We start from the raw sequence: 22,220 nt of genomic DNA on the forward strand, positions 1-22,220 counted from the left end.
TGCTCTGTCTCTCTATGTCTCTCAAAAAATCAAAAAATGTAAAAAAAAAATTTAAAGTATCCATAGAACTTACATGGTACTTTTTAAAATAGAAAGTCACAATTTAATTCAAACATTTTCTTTGAAGATCTACTTTATACTATAATCCTTGCTCTGCACCTCAGTACAAACAAAAGCACAGGTTGTGTCCCTTCAAGGCTGTTATCAAGATGTGTCAAATTTTCTGTTGCACTAATCATGCTCTCTCACCTTTGGGAAATCGTATACTTCATTGGCCCTTCCTTTACTCTGCCATGAACGCTCTTTATTTCTCTGATTTCTTCCCTCCTCAATGAGGGTCCCAGTGTGTGTGTTACCTCCACAGGGAAGCTTCCTGTTGGCCATTATTCTCTCCACTAAGGTTAGGTAAGTTCCTCAATAAGAAGGACTTGATCTTTGTTGCTGACATAACACCTGTGCCCAAAATGGCGCCTGATAACAAATAGCTAATAAACATTTGTTAAGTATTAAATGATGTTTACTTAAGACATGGGTCATGCACACTGGGGGCTTATAATCAAATGTTAGTGAAAGGATAGTTCACCTGGAATTACTCTCTGTTGCTTTATGCATGTGTCTCCAGTTAAATATAAATAAGTCAAAGTCAAGGACTATATCTTTTCTTTTTTTGGCATTGCCCATCCTCCCTGACATAGTGTTCATATAATTTTTATAGCATTCACTGAGCAATATTTTAGTCTGCAGATGAGACTATCCATTTTGTATTGTGTGTCCATATTAAATATTCTACTGCAAACCTAATGATTTGTTTATTTAACCGAGGACTGATTTCCTCACTGGAGCCTAAAGCACCTTAAAATCATCTTTAAGCCAGGTAAAACCTAATGATTATCAGTTATTAGGACTTTTTTAAATCTTTTATATAAAATTTATTTATTTATTTATTTATTTATTTATTTATTTATTTGATTCTTTCCATAAAATGTAAATAAATTATTGGAGCAGAACACTTCAAGTTAATCACTTTATCTTTTAAAGTATAATTTTAAAAAGAGTATAGAAATTGCCAACATTATTTCTCAAGTTTTTATGGTTGAAAGAGAGCCCTTGTTCATTATATCTTTCATTTTGGAATCATTTGAAGTGCATTTTAGTTAAATAAAAAGATTTGTTTTATCTAAAGTGCATGTGGAACTTGAATTTTGAAACCTTTAAAAATTTAATTCCAAATGTGTATTTTGTTGTTAGAACTATGCATAGGTTGTCGATTTTGATTTTTTTTTTTCCTAATGTATGCCTCTGTGCCTGAGAGATGGAGAGAAATGAGAGGGAGAGAGAAAGAAACAGAACATTTGACTAATGACCTTTTAAGTGGATCAAAACAACAATCTATTTTTATCCTCTGGGAAATGTTTATCCCTTTGAAGGCATTTCACAGTCTCTTTATCCTACGTGGCCTTTTTAGGTGTTCCGTTTTAATCCTGATCTAAATAAAGAAAGTAAATGTTGCACAGGATCAAATTTACAATCTAGCTAAATGAGAAATCCATTAGGTTGGAAACTCTGAAGAAGTTTGTATTGCTGTGGCATTGATTTCTCTTTCCTGGTATCAACCTTGCCTTATATCCATTGAGCCCACCCTCCTTCCTGTCCATCTGTCCCTTTTACTCACCAATAAACTCACCTATAAACCTCCTAGAGAGCCCCAGGTGTCCCCTCTAGCACATCTCTAAGTAGGGCCATGACTTTGATGGTGAAAGCTTCAGTGTGACTCCTGCAGTGTCCTGAAAATTCCTGTGTGCTCACCATTTTCATCACAAATAGAACCCCTGGAGTTACAGAACATAAAACCAATGCAAAATGTAATCAATATTAGTAAACAGTGCTAAGATTTCATTACATCACCATCTTAGATATTTAAAGTTAACATGAGGAAAGTTCAGGTCAAATAAACAAAATCAAGCACTTTCCTTTTTTTTAAATTCATTCACAAGGACCATTTTTGCTATTGTTAGAGGACAAAAAAAAATCTCAAAACCTTTTATTTTTCAAATAGAGTCCTTGAAAAGAAGAGCTTCTCGGGCAGCCTGTCAGCAAAGTTTTATCTTGCCAGGCTACTCTTTTTTGAGGACTCAGACATGTGGTAGGACTAAGAAAAGATCCTTCTTTAGGTAGGTGAGGAAATATCAGATTTGGTAGGTGTTGGTCTTTTCACACATTTGCTCACACTGATCTTAAAGAAGAATTTTAGCTTTAATCCACCCTACAGACACAGGGAATAATAAAAGCAGAGTTTCTGATCATGGTGGCCAAAGAGCTTACCTTTCAAAGCAGCACACTTCAGAAAAATGGAGAGAGTCTCTTAAAATTACGCCAGTGCAGAGAGCATGACCCAGAACCATGGCCATACCTGGAAAACTGAGACCTCTGTTCATCTTAATTGTGAAGGGGATGGCAATTAAAAATGGAACGCTAATAGAATCTATTAGAACTGAAGGGCTAGGGTTTAGTTTGGCACACAGTGATATTTATTTGACAAATCTGATTAATAAATACGAAGCCAACCTCCTATATTAATGTGGAAGGTGAATAATTTGATTGGAGTTATTAAGACCATTAAAACTGATTGCTTTAAGATTTGTTGTTATTCTGTTAGATTAAAAGATAAATCAATGTCAGCGTTTCACTGGGACCCTCCCAACTAAATCAATCAATGACTAACTTAGTGTGTGCCTTCTGTTTCCAGTCATTTTGGTTTCATCTTCACAGGCTGATTTTGCCCTTGAAAGTTCTATTATGTTGTTTTTATGTAGAATGTGAACCATGTCACTTCTTCCATGATAGCTGTTGAAAATTTTCATTCAAAAATATGCAGTTACTTTGCTTGGTGGAATTGAGACCTTGCACATTTTTAAGCCACTTAGAAGAAATGTATGCATGATTTATAGAACAAGCAAACAAAGCATGACCTTTCCTGAACTGATTAACAGTGCTATTCTTCAGAATGGCAGTTTACTATAGATTCACTCACACTGAACGATTTTATAAATGTGTATAGGGTATAATACAAATACGTAACATGAAAATATAATGGGCTTGAAATAAAATTTGAGCCAAACATTTATATTGTACTACTATAAGAAAGAAAGCTGAAATGATTTTCCCTAGCCCTATATCCTAGGCATATAAGAACCCCACCTTGTATAAAATTCAAGAATGGTGTGTAAGAAATTTTTATTTGTAATTTTAACATGAAAATACCTTTCATTTTTAGTTATAGATGATTTCCACACACCATAAATTGATACCTGCCTCAAAACGGAGTAGAGTTTAATCCACCTAAAACTAAGTATGGGTAGATAGATTTAAAAAAAAATTTTTTTTCTGACACATTTTGTTTCCCTTCCTGTGACCTAGAACATTATGTGAACATAAGAAGAATAAAATATGAAGTCATTTGGAAATCAATTCTAACTTCTCAGGTTGGCACTTTTGCAGTAGCAGAAAGCACTTTGAAACAGTATAAAATTACAGTTCTTTTTATTTCCGTCTTGCTGGGTCAGGCTCTTTTAAATCAAATAAGATGGGTTTAGAATGATTTAGTTATCATACTTTTAAAAGAAGATGCATCCCAGAGCTCACAACATAGTAATAAAAGCCTCACACATGGAAGATGAACTCATATACCTGAAAATAACAGTCCTTCATTGTCGATGTGGCCATGGCTGTTGGTACTGTTGACTCGAAGTGCCTTGAGGGAAGTCAGTCGCCTCCATCTCTGAGCACCTCTCTCCCCTGACTCCATGTGTTGAGTGACAGCACTGGTGAGTGTTTCCTAAATGGAATGGAAATATATAAAACCCAAACTGTAACATTTTCAAGTTAAGCGAGTATTACTGTAGTTATATAATCTTACTTGCTTCCTTTGGTTAAAAAGCAGAATTACGTGAGGTTCCTCCTTTCAAGGAAATTCTTCAGAAAACCATGCTAAATATGTTCTTCCCTACCTTTCCCCCCACATGGTGTTTAACTTACCACAGCTTCATGCTCATGGGGACATTGAATAAATATTTCTGGTCAATAGTCACAAACCAAGTATTTTAAAGTCAACTTGTCTCTCCTCCAGCCCATTCATGGTCCTATTTCCTTTAATATGGAGTTAATTTTCAGATTGGACTTTGTTTCAGCCATTCTGTATTGTGTGAATCTCAACTTATTTACATGTAACTATATATAAAGAAACACTGTTAACGTGGGGAGAACTATTCCTAGAAAAGAACTGAGAAGTAGGCAAAATCTCCTTTTGTGCCCTCCCTGCACATCCTTTTGAGCACTTCCCTCTGCTTCCCAAGGAAATCACTATTTCCTCATTGCCTAAGCTTTTTCCTATAGCAGCAAAGAATGCAGGAAATGCATATTGGAGTTTTCTAACTGATGTTTTATATTTTAAACAAAACCATGGAATCACAATTTTGAAACAATGGATACCATTTAGCCATGCATATGGATGGCCCCCAAATGAAAACATGACTGTCTCTTAAAATAACAATACTATTCAGACAAATAGACAAGCTGACCTTTGAAGAAGACTCAGTTAATATGATCATCTTTTATTTAAAACCTTCCACAATGACCATCTGAAATAAGACAGCAAAGGTCAAGCCAAGGCCATATTTTAAATTTTCATCTTTAACCTAAGGCTATTAAAGCCAAATGAGATTTATAAAATGACCCAATTTTGTTTCAATATTCATATATGAGGAGAATTTCTCTCTCAAAATAATCTACCCCAGTTTTGCCCTAGATGAGTGAGGAGGGACACTGTAGAGTTTTGCAAATTAATAGGATCCAGATATGGAGGAGACCGTTGGAGCTGCTGCACCAGAAACGATTTCCCTACTTCATCTGCCTATACGTTGTTGCTACTGATCTACTTTCCCTGTTCCCCATATCCTTAAATGAGAAACCACGGAAGCATGCAGTGGTCTCTCTGTATCTCATCTAGGGCATGGCCCAGCTGGTTTTCTTGGGAGCTCAGGTGGTCGAACATAAAATTATGACAGCAGAGCAATGGAAATAAAGCAATTTCCAATAAAGTAGTGTGGATTTTTTTAAAAGGTGGGCTGAGAATCATTTCAGACTTGAAAGGCATGAAGCCATTTTAGTTCTAGCAAAGGACTCCAAGAAATAGGACAGAGAGAAGAAAGAGTGAGTGGTAATCCTTTTCAAATCACATTGCCCCCCAAATACTTCAAATAATTAAGTACAAAAGGAATCCTTAAGATAAATACAAATAAGAAGGAAAAATATCGGCTTCATGTCAGACAAAACACCGCCACCTAAATCACCAGAGGAAAAGAATTAAGTCTTCTGTCCTTGATAACAAAACCATACCGACTTTAAACTGTCCTAAAGCTCGGGAAAGAAGGTGTAGGGTTCATTCCTATAAGCACAGAGAAGAGTCTTCTTTTTTTCATGTATCTGGCTTTTTGACATCTTTCTGATGTGTCTCTTGTGAGCGTTTTTTCTTTCAGATATTTTTAAGAACAACTTCTTTTCTTTAAGTAAAATGACTATCATAAAACGGGTAGAATTGATTACTTTGAAGATTGATATTGTTAACATTGATGTCATTTCTGTAGCCATATAGAATCAGAACAAAAAAAAAAAAACAAGACAAGAAAAAAAGAACTCACGTTGCTTCTTTACTGATAATATACCGGCCTTTCCTAGGGTGTACTTCCCTGGATAATCTTAGGACTCTTTTTAATATGATGTGTTACATTTTCTCTTCTGAGTTAAGAAACCTACTTCTCCTTGCCCCAAATCACATGAGTCTGTTTTATGGGGGAAGAGATGCAAATAATTTGTAGCCACATTTTCTAAAAAAAATTTAGAGGTGGTATTAATAAAGTTCTTTTATTAGGGTAGGCTAGATTCCACTGAGATCACAAACTGCTCCCATATCTCAGTGGCTAAGCAGGACAAAATGTATTTCTTTCTAATCTATGTGTCCCACAAGGGTCGACAAGGGATTCTGCTATACAGTGTTACTCATGGATGCTGACTGCCAAAATTCAACCATCGTGAAGTTGGGCTATGTAGAATAGGTGTCTTTCTCAGTCCCTGCAGCAAAAGAGAGAGAGAGAGAGAGAGGAAACTGAAAGGTACTGCTTTGGCAATTTCATGCTTGGCCTAGCACCGATATACATCACTTCCATCTACAACTCATTGGCCACAACTTGTTGCAATGACCTGCCTATCAAGAACACTGGGGAGCTTCATCTTCCAAGAAACTAAGAAAGAAAGGAGAGCCGGATGTGGATGCATTCTAGACTTTTTTATTCTGTGGACATATACAACTGGCTAGAGAGAGGAGTTTGTGCTCTGTCACTGTGAAAATATAAGCTAAAACGTTAGACTGTGGCTAGATTATGGTGAACATTGATTCTTGGGCAAAGGGATCTTGATCTCACAAGCAATGGCAGCCCACTTGTTTCTGAGCCTCAGAAGCTGCTCTTTGTACCATTGTAACACTCTGGGGATGGAAGCATTATCATTCGAAGTGGCAGTAAGGTAGAAGATGGAGGGATATAACTAGATATAAATATTTGATAGCATTTCTTCCAGAACGCCAATATTCACAATTCCTTTTTCTGACATTTCGCTAGCCTTCACTGAATTTGCTTGAAGTGTTTCTTGACCGCCCCACTCCCACCTTATAGTCAGCCTCTTCCCAAAGTGATTTACTCCTCACCTAAATCCCACACCTGCTTTCCTCCCACAGCCTAAGTTTGAAAAGCCGTTTGCAATACTTATAGGGAAGTTATCTATTTAGTAGCTGCCTTCATAAAGTTATTGCAGTTCAGATGTACAATATGAATAGAGGTTGAAATTGGAATATTATGTTAATTATGCCTTTTTTAAAGGTAATGAGAGCTTGGAGGGTGTAACAGCAGTGAGATTGGGAAGTATCTGGAAAGTGCAGGAGAATCCAGATATAGTGCCTGAGAAAGTGGTTTAGGGTGGCGTTTGAAAAAGATGAATTGGTAGTTTACATGAAAGTGTGTAAGGAAAAGTATAGAATGCTGCCTTTGGTGATATACATATCTTTTATATCGCATCAGGTTCATTCTTCATGTTACTGCCTGGTGTCTTTCTCTTTTTCCCTTTTTTTTTGTTGTCAAGATTTTATTTTTGAGTAATCTCTATACCCAACGTGGGCCTCAAGATCTAGAGTTACATGCTCTACTAACTGAGCCAGGCAGGGACCATACCAGTTGTCTTTCTAAAACACGATTCTATTCCTGTCCCTTCCCTGCTAAAATATTTATAGATCCTGATTATATGGAGTTGTATCTCCCAACATGTTCTTGTAGTATTACTTCACATCAAAGTATGATAGCCAAACACATTGGGAAATACTAGGTCACACAAAGGTAATTAGTGTCTCTTCTAGATCTGATAGTGAATCTCTATGAAATGGAATAGTATACGTTTTTTCGAAATTGCTCGACTATAAAAATCTTTTGTTTTTCTTTGTAGGTGCTCCTTGTATGCAAATGACACATTGCAAATAATTTTGCACTGCTTACATAGAGTTTTGAATTGAATTCTTCATTGGCCTCACAGTGACATACAAACTGAATAGATTTTATTTCCTCCAGAAATACTCTGATCGGAAAATGCAAACTGGTTTGGCAAGAGTAGGAAAGAATAAAGTGACTTATAATGGCTGTGCTCCAGTAGGATTTGTAGAGAGAGAGTGAAGTGGACACTTCTGAGAGCTCTTTAGGGCATTAAACCCTGAGGCTGGGTGGTAGAATTGCTATTGAAGTAAGGGTTGGCACAATTCAAACATGATTCTCAGATCTCTCTCATGTAACTAGCTAAGAAGCATAGGAAAGGTGAAATAGGAACTAATAATAGGTAATATTTATTAAACAGCTATTACATTAAGAGCACCTGGGTGCCTCAGTCGGTTGAGCATCCAACTCTTAATTTCAGCTCAGGACCTGATCCCAGGGTTGTGAGATCGAGCCCTGTGTGAAGCCTAGTTAAGATTGTCTCTCTCTGTCTCTCTCTTCCTCTCTCTCTCTCTCTCTCTCTCTTTCTCTCTCTCTCTGCCTCTTTCTCTCTCTCTCATTCTCCCTCTGCCCCTTTCCCTTGCTCATGTGCTCTCTCTCTCTCAAATAAAAAATAAAATAAAATATTTATTATTCCAGATAATGTTCTTCTCAACTGTAATTACTTAAATCACTTAATTTTGAAAATGAATTTGAAGGTTTCTCAAAGGAGAGAACCAAGGCAGAGATTAAATAAATCATCCAAGATTTTCATCTTTTAAGTGGTAGAATTAGCACTTGAACTCAGACATTTGGCTAAGAGCCTATGTTCTTGAACACTATGGTATGAAAAATGAATAAATAAACAGAAATTTTAAAAAATACATGTGGTGATAGAGTAGGATAGGGGATCATTAATTTGGACATACAGAGTTTGTGGTACTTTTGGGCATTTAAAGGGAGAAAATAATTTTTTTTTAAATTTTTTTTTCAACGTTTATTTATTTTTGGGACAGAGAGAGACAGAGCATGAACGGGGGAGGGGCAGAGAGAGAGGGAGACACAGAATCGGAAACAGGCTCCAGACTCTGAGCCATCAGCCCAGAGCCTGACGCGGGGCTCGAACTCATGGCCCGCGAGATCGTGACCTGGCTGAAGTCGGACGCTCAACCGGCTGCACCACCCAGGCGCCCCGAGAGAAAATAATTTAATATACAGCTCTAAAATTCAAGTGAGAAATTTGGAGATACAAATTTAGAAATATTAGGCATAGAGATGGTCAAAGAAGCCAAATGTAATAGTTACAAAGGCTCAAGGGAATGCGTGGCAGCAACACAGTTTCATGTAAAAGGTCATTGGTTTCAGAGACCTAGAGGTCATTGGTGACCTTAACAAGAGCGATGAAGGGTGGGAAAAGAAAGCTAAGTTCGAGTGGGATGAGTAATGGGAGTTAAGGAAACAAAGATATTTTCAAAGAAGATTTTTCAAGAATTTAACTATAAAGTAGAAAAAAGTCAGAATAAAGTGTTTTTTTTTTCTTTCTATGGGAGGAACTGAGTATTTTTAAAGCTGAGGGGAAGTGTTATTTTGAGAGGAAAGTAACAGAAAGAATATTCAATAGTTAAATCTCCTTGAAAAGACAGAAGAGAACAGAATCTGCTAAAAAAAAAAAGGGGGAGGGGCGCCTGGGTGGCGCAGTCGGTTAAGTGTCCGACTTCAGCCAGGTCACGATCTCGCGGTCCGTGAGTTCGAGCCCCGCGTCAGGCTCTGGGCTGATGGCTCGGAGCCTGGAGCCTGTTTCTGATTCTGTGTCTCCCTCTCTCTCTGCCCCTCCCCCGTTCATGCTCTGTCTCTCTCTGTCCCAAAAATAAAATAAAACGTTGAAAAAAAAATTAAAAAAAAAAAAAAAAAGGGGGAAAGAGGCAACTTTGCCAGGGAAGAACATCCCCTATAATATAAAAGGAGAAGAATGAGTGCCCATGAACGTAGGCTCACAGGATATGTTGGGTGGTATGGAGGGGTAACTATTTGAGTTATCAAGGCAACTAAAGCCAATAATATTGAAAAGCATTGATTATTGATTTATAGCACTGATCATCCCCACTTAATTTTCCTGTATTCATTCAAGTATATTTTATGCTTCTCAGTAAAAGTTAACAAATTTCCCACTATAGATCTTGCACAGAAGATTTGAAGGCCCTCTTCTTTAATTCTGGGTTTAATTCTGGGTTTGCTCACTCCGTTCACTCCATGCTTACAAGCCCATCTGTTCTTTCCCTTCCTCAACATTTTTTTAAGCTGAAATTATTTGAAAGATTTTGGGGGTAGGTAACATTTCTTCATTCCACAGAGGAAGTGCCTTAAGTTTTGATTGGCCTATGTGCCTCGTGTCCATTGGCCTATGTCCATTTTTTGCTTTATTATGGAGACATCTTGTGATGAGCAAGACTGATCTGAATGATGCCTTCCATATTGAGAGTACTGTATAATGTTAATTTGTCATCATCAAATTGTTTATGTAGCCTCATCCCCAAGCCCTTTGGGAAATAATACCATGATCTTGATACAATATTTTAAAAAATTTTTTTTAATGTTTATTCATTTGTGAGAGACAGAGAGTGAGTGGGGGAAGGGCAGAGAGAGAGAGGGAGACACAGAATCCAAAGTAGGCTCCAGGCTCTGAGCTGTTAGCACAGAGCCTAATGTGGGGCTTAAACTCACTAATCGTGAGATCCTGACCTGAGCTGAAGCCAGACGCTTAACCGACTGTGCCACCCAGGCACCCCGATATTGATACAATATTAATGAAGAGTTATAAACTGTATTGCAGTGTTATGAAAAAAAAGACAATTTTGAATTTTTAGAGTTATTTTTTCCAAATAATATAAAGTTTTTTCAAACTTTGTAAATTCTTACTTTTAGATTAACTCATCATCAAAAACATGTTTCTGTAGAAATAGATTTTTTTTTAAATAAATATAAGAACCTGCAAAAACTTTGATCTCTATCTTTAACATGATACTGAAATAGAAGAAGGAAAATGTGGAACAGGTGGAACAATAAAAGGTAATGAAAGTAAAAATGACAAATTTAAACTCCCAGCAAATAAAATTGAAGTCAAGTTTTTGCTGACTCAGCAGACAACTTTTATCAGATTCTGTGTTCCAGATAGGAAAAAAGCATATAAGCATTGTCCCCAGCAGGACCTAATAGGATCCTGGGGCAAACCTTTCAGTTTGATTTTAAAATATTAGATATTAGTGTTTTTTGTTTGTTTGTTTGTTTGTACTCCTTTTTCTCCTCCAACCTCTGGATTACCATCTTTCTCCAAGTCTTCCTTTGTAATGGCATCCATATTTCTTATGTATTCTGTTTCTTTTTTTTTTTTATTTTTATTTTTTTTTAATTTTTTTAAATTTTTTTTTAATTTTTGGGACAGAGAGAGACAGAGCATGAACGGGGGAGGGGCAGAGAGAGAGGGAGACACAGAATCGGAAACAGGCTCCAGGCTCTGAGCCATCAGCCCAGAGCCCCACACGGGGCTCAAACTCACGGACCGCGAGATCGTGACCTGGCTGGAGTCGGACGCTTAACCGACTGCGCCACCCAGGCGCCCCTGTATTCTGTTTCTTCATGGACATCTAAGAGAGCATCAGGGCACCTAGGTGACTCAGTGGGTTAAGTGACTCTTGATTTTGGCTCAGATCATGATCACATGGTTTGTGAGTTTAAGCCCCACATCTGGTCTGCACTATCAGTACAGAGCCTGCTTGGGATATTCTCTCTCTCTCTCTCTCTCTCTCTCTCTCCCTCTCTCCCTGCCCCTCCCCTGTTTTCTCCTTTCCTCTCTCTCTCTGTCTCAAAATAAATAAATGAACTTAAAAAAATTAAAAGAACATTAAATAAATACAGATTTCTAAAATCACCATGGTTTTGTTCTGTTCTTGTTAAAAGAATTGTCCTTGAATAAATTTCTGGAAAATTACTGACACAAGTGATATTTTTAGAGTGCTTACACTGAACGTTATAAATATATCTCCTAATTTAATTATTTTACTACCTTCAAAAATTATAGCTTAATTGGAGCAGTAATAAATGAATTATGGGAGTAAAGAAATTTAATACACAAAATCTCATATGACGTGAGAAGAGTTAGCTCTGAACTACAAACAAGTCACAACCTGTTGATAGAACTTTCCTCTTTTACCAATAAACTCCTACAACCACTCAGAGTTTTAAACTTAGGATACTTTCTGGAATATATTCATGTTGCAATATATACATATACATATATATTTTTTTCAAGTTAAGGGTGTCTCCAGTTTTCAAAGTCAGGACCCACTTCCTATCCATGTATCTCAATGGAGAATGTAAATTTTGTAAAAGCTTATGTAGCTGTAATTTTGAAAATTGACAATACAACATGCAGGGTAGCTGCCTACAAGCATGAGACCCTTCGAGGGATATGAGAAGATACCAAAGTTGCTCTTTGCTAATTGTAGGAGTTCTTATATATTCCATATGTGTTCCTCACACTTATTCAAATGTCATTTTTTTTTTTATCCTTAATACAGATGATCTTATACTGCACCATCTATGTTCTGGTTTCTGTGATCATTAAAAGACTATGTAAAAGTTCGTGCATACTGTGTAGTCACAGAGTAATATTAATTAATTCACGTGCTTATTCATTTCAGTGTTAAATACTTATTGACAACATATGTGTTGGATGTTCTAAGCAAGGTCTTGAAATGCAAAAACTGAGTTTCCTTCCAGAAGATCACGATTGGTGAAATAAATGGGAGCACATGCATATACCTTAAAGCTCTAGGAACTAGATGTTATACAGTAGTTGTATGGACAAAGTTCCTTCAGAAATCAAGGGAAGGTTAAAATTACTTCTAACAGATCCAGGTCTACCAAAAGGCGAAAATTAAGCTCATCCTGAAAGTCAATATAGATGTTTCACGTGCAACAGAACCGAGAGATATTTCAGGCAAAGTATACCAGGCCATTTTCTATCACCAGCTTATCCACTGCTAGTCATATTCCAACACAAGTACGTGCTGGCTGACTGGAGTCTGGTGTCTGTGAATCAAGAAGGAAGAAAAATGATGAAAATGCTGTCTTGGGGGTAATCTTTGTGAAGTTAAGACATTTTTATTCTGTTCTGTAGGTGATAAGGCACTTGTTGGGATGAGCCCCTGGTGTTGCATGTAAGCGATGAATCATGGGAATCCACCCCCAAAACCAAGAGCACATGGTACACACTGTATGTTAGCCAATTTGACAATAAATTATATTAAAAAAAAGAAAGAGTCAACAATATGTGCTTGAGCAGAAAGTAACATGAATATCTGTTGGTTGGTCCATATATATCCAATGTTCCAGATACATATATATATATCCATATATATTATATATATATATGTATAATATATATGGATATAATGAGGACCTCAGTTAAATTCTGGGTGGGAAGGTGTTTGCAGAAGGGGTTACTTAAAAAAGGGTCATTCGTGTAATACCTAAGAAGGCCATTTCCTGTTGAGGACGGAGAGATTTTGATTCCTAAATATGGATGTATTTTGAGAAAACATACCAAATAGATATAAGCCTTTGAATAAAACTGATGATAAAGGAAAGAAGAAATCAGAGAAGTAATACAAGCAAAAGGGGAGGAGGGTATTAGGAGATTCCTTAGAGTGTTTGTTTGCTTAATAGGAGTTGGCTGGTCTATAAAAGCATTAAATCTACATTTCATCTATGAAGTAAGCACGTAGATGATGTGAAGTTTAGGCATGAGGTGGGTGACATCACATTATGGACTGCCTCTCTGGGACTGCTTTAAGAAGCCACCAAGTAAAGTGAAATTATCTATTTATTTATTTATTTATGTATTTATTTAAAGTTTTTTTTTTTTAATTTGAGAGAGAGAGAGAAGAGAGAGAGAGGGAATGAGTGGGGGAAGGGCAGAGAGAGAAGGAGAGAATCCCAAGCTATCAGAGAGAGAGAATCCATGCCGTCAGCATGGAGCCCTATGTGGTGCTCAAATTCACAAACCTCGAGGTCATGATCTGAGCTGAAATTAAGAGTCTGACGCTTAACTGACTGAGTCACCCAGGCACCCCTTGAATATTTATATTTTAAAACCTAACAGAGAGGAATCTCCAGTTAACATTGGAGAAGAGCATTTTCAAGAGTATGAAATCTTATTTGTGCTTTAAGTGCTGAATTTTTCTGTAGGCAGCAAAACCTGCGGAGGTTGACTCTCCCCTTGTCTGGATCTGGATGCTGTTGAACGGGGGGCGGGGGGTTGGTTAAGCACAAAGCAAGCACACAAACAAAACGACAAATTGACATAGCATCAAATTTGTTGACTGAGAATGAGGTTTGCTAACATTTTCATTGCTTCAGTATCCTTGCGGGGGTTGCAGCTAGGTTGAACCAGAAGAAAAATGAGACTTACTGTTTATAGGCAGGTGGACAATAGCAAGGCTAATAATGTATGGCAAGTCTGACCATGACATAATTCAATGTTATTAATTATTTTTCAGAGTCAAGATGTTTGGTTGCTGCTGTCAACGAAAGCACAAGACTAGATAAACCCTAGTGAGAAATATATGGAGCTTTGCAACCCCAGGTGTTACTGGAATTCTTACCTCAGGGGAAAGGAGACCATATAAAAATAAATTTGTTTTAAAATCCTCAAGGAAGACATTTAAACATGTGCATACCAAGCTACTATTTTTATATGTATTCTGTTTGTTTGTGTTTGTTTTAATTAACATACCATGTAATATTAGTTTCAAGTGTACGATATGATGAATCAACACTTCCAACACTTCCTGGGGCTCATCACAAGTGCATTTCTTAATCCACATCACCTTTTCAACCCATCCTCCCACCCATCCTCCCTCTGGTAACCATCATTTTGTTCTCTACAGGTAAGAGTCTGGTTTTTGGTTTGCCTCTCTCTCTTTTTTTCTCTTTGCTCATTTGTTTCTTAAATTCCACATAGGCATCCATCTTGTTAGAGCCTTCGTTTGTGTTGTGAGGTCTTACTGGGAAATATGCTATTCTTGTTATGGAGAACAAAGGTACTAAATGTCTGTCACTACACATTTAACGCTCGTGATTGTCTAATTTTACCCGCTGGACACTGTAAGTTTCTGCAGTTCCAGGCTGACTTTGTACCTCTAGGTATACGTAGCAAGAATTCAGAATTCATGACTTGTTTGCTTGAGGCCACTTTAGTTGAAAGTGAAGATGGTAATTTTTATGTGCTATATTTTCATGTTATTGCAGAATCTCCAAACCCCCTTTGGATTACTTAAATCTGTTTGAGTGTTTGCATTACATATCATTGAGGAATTAGTCTTCAGGGCAGTATAGGCTTCGTCCCCTACAGAGGAAGACCTGATGGCTTACAGTTTTGCTTTTATAAGATTCTGCAGTCCAGCTTTCTCAACACACTTGTAATTGAGCCTGACACACAGAATTGTAACTCTTAATGTGATGGGTTGCATCATTTTTCACCTTTTAAAATTTCCTCAATGACTCAAATCCTATGGCCTTTGAAATGTGTTTTAACTGGAAAGATGTAAACAGCTAATTTCACTTGACCTTCAAATGTTCCTTCCTTTCTCATTTCTTTGGTGTGAATATAGCACAGCCTGTTAGTATCCTCCTGTGAAGGGGTATCCACCTTCCCCCAGCAACTCTCCCTCATGATGCCAGTCATGCTTCGTCAATACTGACAAGCAATTATTAGTCTTTGTTTCCTTTACACTGTATATTGGCAAAACAATCACTGAAAAGAATTGTAGAGGTGGAAACCATTATCTTTGCACTATTGTGGTAACATAGTTTTCAGGCTTGCTGAGAATATCCATTAGTTTTGTCCTCTTATCTAAAAATGATTTCTTCTTTGCTTTGTATTTGCTCCGGGAGTTGAATATTTCACCAACGTCTGCCACATTAGAGACAGATACTTTTATTTCTTCAATAGCTGGCATCTTTTTCTTTTGGCCTTTGTTCCAGGCTTAAAGGAAGGTATTCTCAGTTCATTTCAATTCCAGTTGTATTAGCTGTAATTTGGATACTCTTTTAAAAGCCCATTTGACTCTCCAGAGCTTTTTTTCATCTTTTTTTTCCCCTCTTGGTATTGTCTTGACCTCAGTCTACTGAGGTAAACTCATCCGGAAGTGTGTTCATATAGACTGAGCACATACACAGAGAGAAGAAGAACACTTAGCTAGGTGCTTTACTCAAATTACAGCAAAAAAAATTTTGCCTTTGAAGTTTTGATTACATGAGGCCTTGGAAGTCGAGCAAGGTTTTCGTAGCAAAATTATTCTTTCAAATTTTATGATAGACTCTCAAGTTCAGTCATTACTTAACAGTTTACCTTGTGGAAATAAACTAAAACCACCCAAATGAGAACAAACAGGCTAGTGATTCAGTGCTTGGAACTGCAAGTGAGTCAGCCGCCATCCTTTGAGGTAGGCAGAGACTCAAAGACAGCTAGGGGAGAGAAGAGCTTTATGGTGATAAAAAATAGAGGGGTTGGACGTCATTGGCATGGGGAAGCTACGGGTGAGCTATCTAGAAGCAGAGCATCCTATTTGATTGTTGGAAGAGCATATTTGGCTTTCTCTGATTTGTCCTGTGTTGGGAGGTAGGCAAAAATTTGGAAGGTGGCAGTCATTGACCACGTCCTGATAGTTCTGAGCCAATTGCTACAGAGATTAGGGTCTAGCTTCCCAAGGCTACCGACGAGGCTCTGGGTTAGTGTTGTATTGCCATCTATGATCTTGCTATAACCATTATCTGAATCTCTAGAATGCATCTTTTCTGGAAATAGATTTTTTAAAAACATCAAAACCTAGCAATAGCAATGCTTTAAAATTTTTTTGACATTTATTCATTTTTGTTACTTTTTTAGAATGTTTATTTACTTTTGAGAGAGAGAGAGAGAGAGAGAAAGAGAGAGAGAGAGAGGAGGGGCAGAGAGACACAGAATCTGAAGCAGGTTCCAGGCTCTGCACTGTCAGCACAGAGCCTGATGCAGGGCTCGAACTCACAAACCACGAGATCATGACCTGAGCCAAAGTCTGATGCTTAAGGGACTGAGCCACCCAGGTGCCCCGACATTTATTCATTTTTGAAAGAAAGACAGAGAGAGGGAGAGAGAGAGAGAGAGAGAGAGAGAGAGAACAAAAGGGGGAGGGGCAGAGAGAGGGAGACACAGAATCCAAAGCAGCCTCCAGGCTCTAAGCTGTCAGCACAGAGTCCTACAGGGGACTTGAACCCACAAACTGTGATATTATTACCTGAGCCCACGTCAGATGCTTAACCAGCCAAGTCACCCAGGCACCCCAGCAATGTTTTGTACTATGCTTAAAAGTGATTGAGAACTATTTATATATAAAGGTTGGGTGGCTATTTATTTATTCTTTTTTTTTTAACCTTAATGAGTCTGTGAAAAAATAAAAATATGTGATCGAGAAAGTGCATTTTACAAATGGCTCCTGTGAAGAAACTTCTCTTGTTAATCACGGCTTTGTAGTTTACACGAACTAGAAAATGTCATTCTGTCTCTCCAAAATATATTTTATTAACAAATTGTTATTTATGTGCTCTCAGTTTTTAAGGTTGTCAAGTCATTGTAATCTCATAAAAATAAGAAACAAAAATCCAGGAAAAAAAATACACAATTAGAAGTCATCAGGGTTGTCAAGATAGTGTAGAATTTTCAGAGAGATGATGAAAGTAAGTTTTTCCCAGACATGTAATTTTGTATCATTTATACCACAGGGACAAGAAGTGAAGGAGAGTCCCCATGAACCATAATGTTGGGTGAGCAGGCAGGAACTGGCGAGTGTTTGCTTCTATCTAGCACTTACATATGTAGATGGAATACCATTCCTTTTAAGAAGAAAGGGTGCCTGAGTTTTAAGAGTCATTGGTGAGATACAGAGAGGTGATTATCAAGGAGAAAAACAGCCTGCTGTACAGTATCTTAGATTCCTTTTTTCCAGCTCATTTCTACTGCCTTCAAGTTAATACCAAGGTATATTCAAAATCATTATGTAAAACATTCCTCAGCTTATTTAATCATAGCGTAGATATGACTATTGATTAATGTATTTCTAAGGATTGATTGAAATCCATGGCTGTTCTCATCTTATTTTCTCCCTCCTTCTTCACATAGGCAATTATATTATACTATTACAAATAACAAATTGTCAATAGAGTTTTTTTAAGCTATTGTATCAATCATTTCTGGATTATTCTTTGTAGATTTATATGTGAAAGAAAATGTCATAAGTGATTAGTCAATATTTTATAGTGGATGAAAATTTTTAGATGGTTTGTGTGTTTGTTTTTCTGGGGCACCTGGGTGGCTTAGTTGGTTGAGAGTCCAAATCTTCATTTCAGCTCAGGTCATGATCCCAGGGTTGTGGGATCAAGTCCCATGACAGGCTCTGTGCTGAGTAGGGATTCGGCTTGGTATTTTTTCTCTCTCTCTCTGCTCCTCTCCCCCACTTTGCTCTCCCTCAAAAAAACCTTTTTTTTTTCCTACTGGAAAAGAATTATTCTCAACAGATAATTAAACTTGGCACAGATTATGTAACTGAAATTTAGATTTTTAACTCAAATTTGAGCATAGGCATAAATTTATTCTGCATTTTTGGATACTAAATATAATTTTACATATTTACATATATGTATATTTTCTATTGGCAAATTGACTTTACTAATCATACAATGATAAATATCAAGGATTGAATAGTTGAAGATAAGTTGTTATAGAGATAAGTTTTCAGACACTTATGCTATTCCAAATCTAAAGTAAAATATGAGTGAATCTTAGTCATAGTGGCTACTGTCATTCTTTCCATTGTGTCTGATTACAATAGTAAGTAGGAAAAAAAAGACATCCCTTTTTGTTGACTGAAATGCCCTGCAGGTGTAAAATAAAGGTGCCAAACTTAAGGCCTTTTAGAGTGGAAAAAGTTCCAGAGTGAATTCTCCAAGGATGTGTAGCTCATTGTACTCAGCGTAAGGATCTAACATTCGTGGTATTTTTACACTTGGATTGAACTATTGATGAAAAAGATGAAGCAGAGAGAGAGAAGATACCTGGAGAGTAGGAAAGATGCCCATAAAATGAACAAGATTACAGAAAAAGAATTGATTCTGAAAAGTCCACAGCCACAGAATGAGTCAGATTCATACAGCGAGACTTAATCTGGACCCATTCTCTCTGTTCTCAGTTCCTTTCTGGTTAAGGCATTTTGGTCAAAAATTTTTTTTCACTTGTTTTACCTTCCAGGGATTGACAATACCAGTTGGCAGAGATAAACATGAACAATGGGCATGATTATTATTTCTTTCTGTTTAAATGGAAGTGATTTTCACCTTGAACACAGAATATACTTCTTTGATTACAACCTCCAAAACATACCCAGAAATTAATTGTGCATGCTTAGGAGTATTAGAAATGAGAGACTTAATCTCTCTCTCTCTATTTGACCTTTTCTTATTTTATTTCAAGTGTAAAAACTGAGGGTTTGCAATCAGAGCAGACTAAACTGGGCAGCTTGCAAAACTAAAAACCAGACTGAACATCAATTGTTTAGGGTAATATTCCATGTGACTTCTTTATTACTCACTAGTTAACGTTCTTGGCTAGACTGCCTTCTTTATCCAGTATTGCATAAGTTCCAAATAAACCTGGCCTCTGAGTTCCTTGAATGAATACAGACTGATAAGCATCTTGGCCAGTAATATCTGATAGGCCTTTCTGGAGTCCCCTCTCTATTTCTCACTAACTTCCACATGTGCGATAAAATACCACATCCTTAAAGAGGAAATTAGGTCCCTTCTTCATACTGCCCGCTAGCTCTATGCCTTCACTTATTCATTTGTTCATTCATTAAATCAGTCAGTTTCATTTATTAAGGTTCTTCTATGTGTTAGGCTCTACTCTAGAAACTTGAAGACCTTAGTGAACAAAACAAAGACACCTGCCCTTATGCAGCTTATAATCCAGGTAGGGAGCAAAAGAATAGGTAATAAGCTCTAAACATTATATTTATTTATTTTATTTTTTAATTAAAATGTTTAAGTGTTTTATGTATGTATGTATGTATGTATTTATTTTGAGAGAGAGAGAGCATGCAAGTATGGAAGTGGCAGAGACAGAGAGAGAAAATCCCAAGGAGGTTCCGTGCTGTCAGCACAGAGCCTGATGCAGGGCTTGAACTCATGAGCTGTGAGATCATGACCTGAGCCGAGTTCAAGAGTCCGACACTTAACCGACGGAGCTGCTCAGGTGCCCCATTATAATAAGCATTTTAAATAAGCATAAAGAATGTCAGAAAATGAAGTACACAATGGAAGATGTAAAGCAAGGGAAGCGACTGAGGACGTGTGGTGAGATGGGACTCATCGCTGTGTTCAACCGTTTAACCCGCACAAGCCTCAGTAAGAATGTGAGATTATGGAACAGACAGGAAAAAGGCAGAGCAGCAGAACTGATAAGAGAGAACTAGCAGAGGGAATAGAATAAAAACTCTAAGTTGGGAGCACAACTGGTGTTTTCACAGGAATAGTGAGGAGGCCTGTCAGGGACAAGAGTTGAAGAGAAAGAAAATCATGCAATGAAAGTAATCAGCTGACAGACAGCCTTGTAGGTCATTGTCCTGACTTTAGCTTTGGTGCAGAAAGAGATGGGGAGCCATTAGAGAGTTCTGACCAGAGGGGTGGGATGCCCTCACTTAGGTTTTAAAAGGCTATTCTGGTCGCTGCTTGAGAATTGGTTCTAGTGACCAAGTGAGAGACTATGAGGAAGCCATGGTTAACTGCAGAGGAGACATGTGGTGGACCAGGCTATAGAATTCAAAATGGTAAAAGTGGTAAGATTCTGGAAGTGTTTGAAAGTAGAGTCAGGAGTATTTCCTGATACATAGGATATGAAATATGAGAGAAAGAGTGGAATCAAAGAGTACCAAGTATGTCTACTTTTCATTAACTCGTAACAACCATCGTATTTCAGGCCTCTGACAGCTGTTACCAAGGATGCTGGAAAGATACTATCTGGTCCTTCTGCTTCCATCCTCATTTGCTACATTTCATTCCTACTACAGCATCAAAAGTTATGTTTTCAAAATAAAGATTACTAAAAACTACATTAATTTTGTATACTTAGTAAAAATCGTAACATCCTTAACATGAAGTTTAAGGTAAAAAAGGGTAAATAAGATCTATTTACTCTTCCTTCTGACCTTTTATCTAATCTCTCTCCTTCTTTCTCACTATGCTTCATTCACCCGCTGCCTTCTCGTCTCTTCTTAGAAGAGGACAAGCTTGTTGATTCCTTAGGATCAGTGTTGTTCTCTTTGATGGAAAGTTCTTCCATCAGAGTTTTCTGTGGCTCATTCCTTCACATGCTTGTTATTGACTACGTCATGTCCTCTCCTGAACCTGTGATATCAGCTCCCCAAAACTCATAGTCTCCTCTTCTTACTGGACTCAAGATTGTCTTGATTTAATAGGGTTGTGATTCCAGGCCAATGGATCAGGAGAGGAAGTGGGAAGCACCAGTTTTCATTAAATACTCCCAGCTGGGGTTCTTCACAGCCTTTTCACTTTGTTGCTGCAAATAGCCTCACAGTGAATTTACATAACACTGAAGATGAAAGAGAGTTAGCCAGCCTTGTTCTCTGAATAACATGGAGGAGTACAGCCTACCTCACCATACCTGCATGGTACTATTATGTGAGCAAGAAACACATTTTACCATGTTTAATAGGGTCTCTATTACACTTTTCAGGGTCTATTTGCTATGATTAGCCTTACTAGTGTAATGCACAATTCAAAATAGCACTTATTTTGTCATATTACTAATTAAGATCTGACTTTATCTTTTTGCTTATCTATTATTTAAATATTAGTCTTTGTCTTCCTCCTAGAAACATAAGCTTCAGAGAGGCAGAGACTAAAAACACCAGGACTGAAGCATTCTGAATACACCAAAATCCATGAATCTGCAATGATCAACACATGAAATAAAACCTGATTTATCATTACTGGAAATGTCTATTATTCAAATGTCTATTATTATTTCTTTTTAAGAAATTTGAAAACAAACATAAAGAGTTAAGCATTTTTACTATGTTTCACTATCAGGCACATTTCAGGATAATAAAAAAGCCTCAATTGATGAAGAAAAGTTTTTTATAGAGGATAAATATAGAAGAAATGTTAATATGAGAAAATCTCCATTATGTAATCTTAGGGAAAAAATTGATTCAGGCAGTGAGTGTTGACTTATGCCAAAATATTATATCAAAGGTTGATAGGAAATTTACCAATATATGTAATGATAGCAGAATGTCAGGTTACTTGATGGTAAAACAGTGGGCATGTACAACTTTACAATGAAAATGTCAAGCTATCACTACTTTGACCCTGTGATCAAAATGAACTTCACTTCTCTTTCCATGTAATGAATTGTGAGGAATGTAGACTCACTAATGAAGTTTTCTTGCCAAGATCTCTAATCTGATTCTAATAAATCCTTCAGATATAACTTTATATGTAATACGTTGGGTAGATTAACTAAATAAATGCCATCAGAAAAAA

The sequence above is a fragment of the Prionailurus viverrinus genome, chromosome B2, assembly GCF_022837055.1.
Source record: "Prionailurus viverrinus isolate Anna chromosome B2, UM_Priviv_1.0, whole genome shotgun sequence".
Taxonomy (NCBI): domain Eukaryota; kingdom Metazoa; phylum Chordata; class Mammalia; order Carnivora; family Felidae; genus Prionailurus; species Prionailurus viverrinus.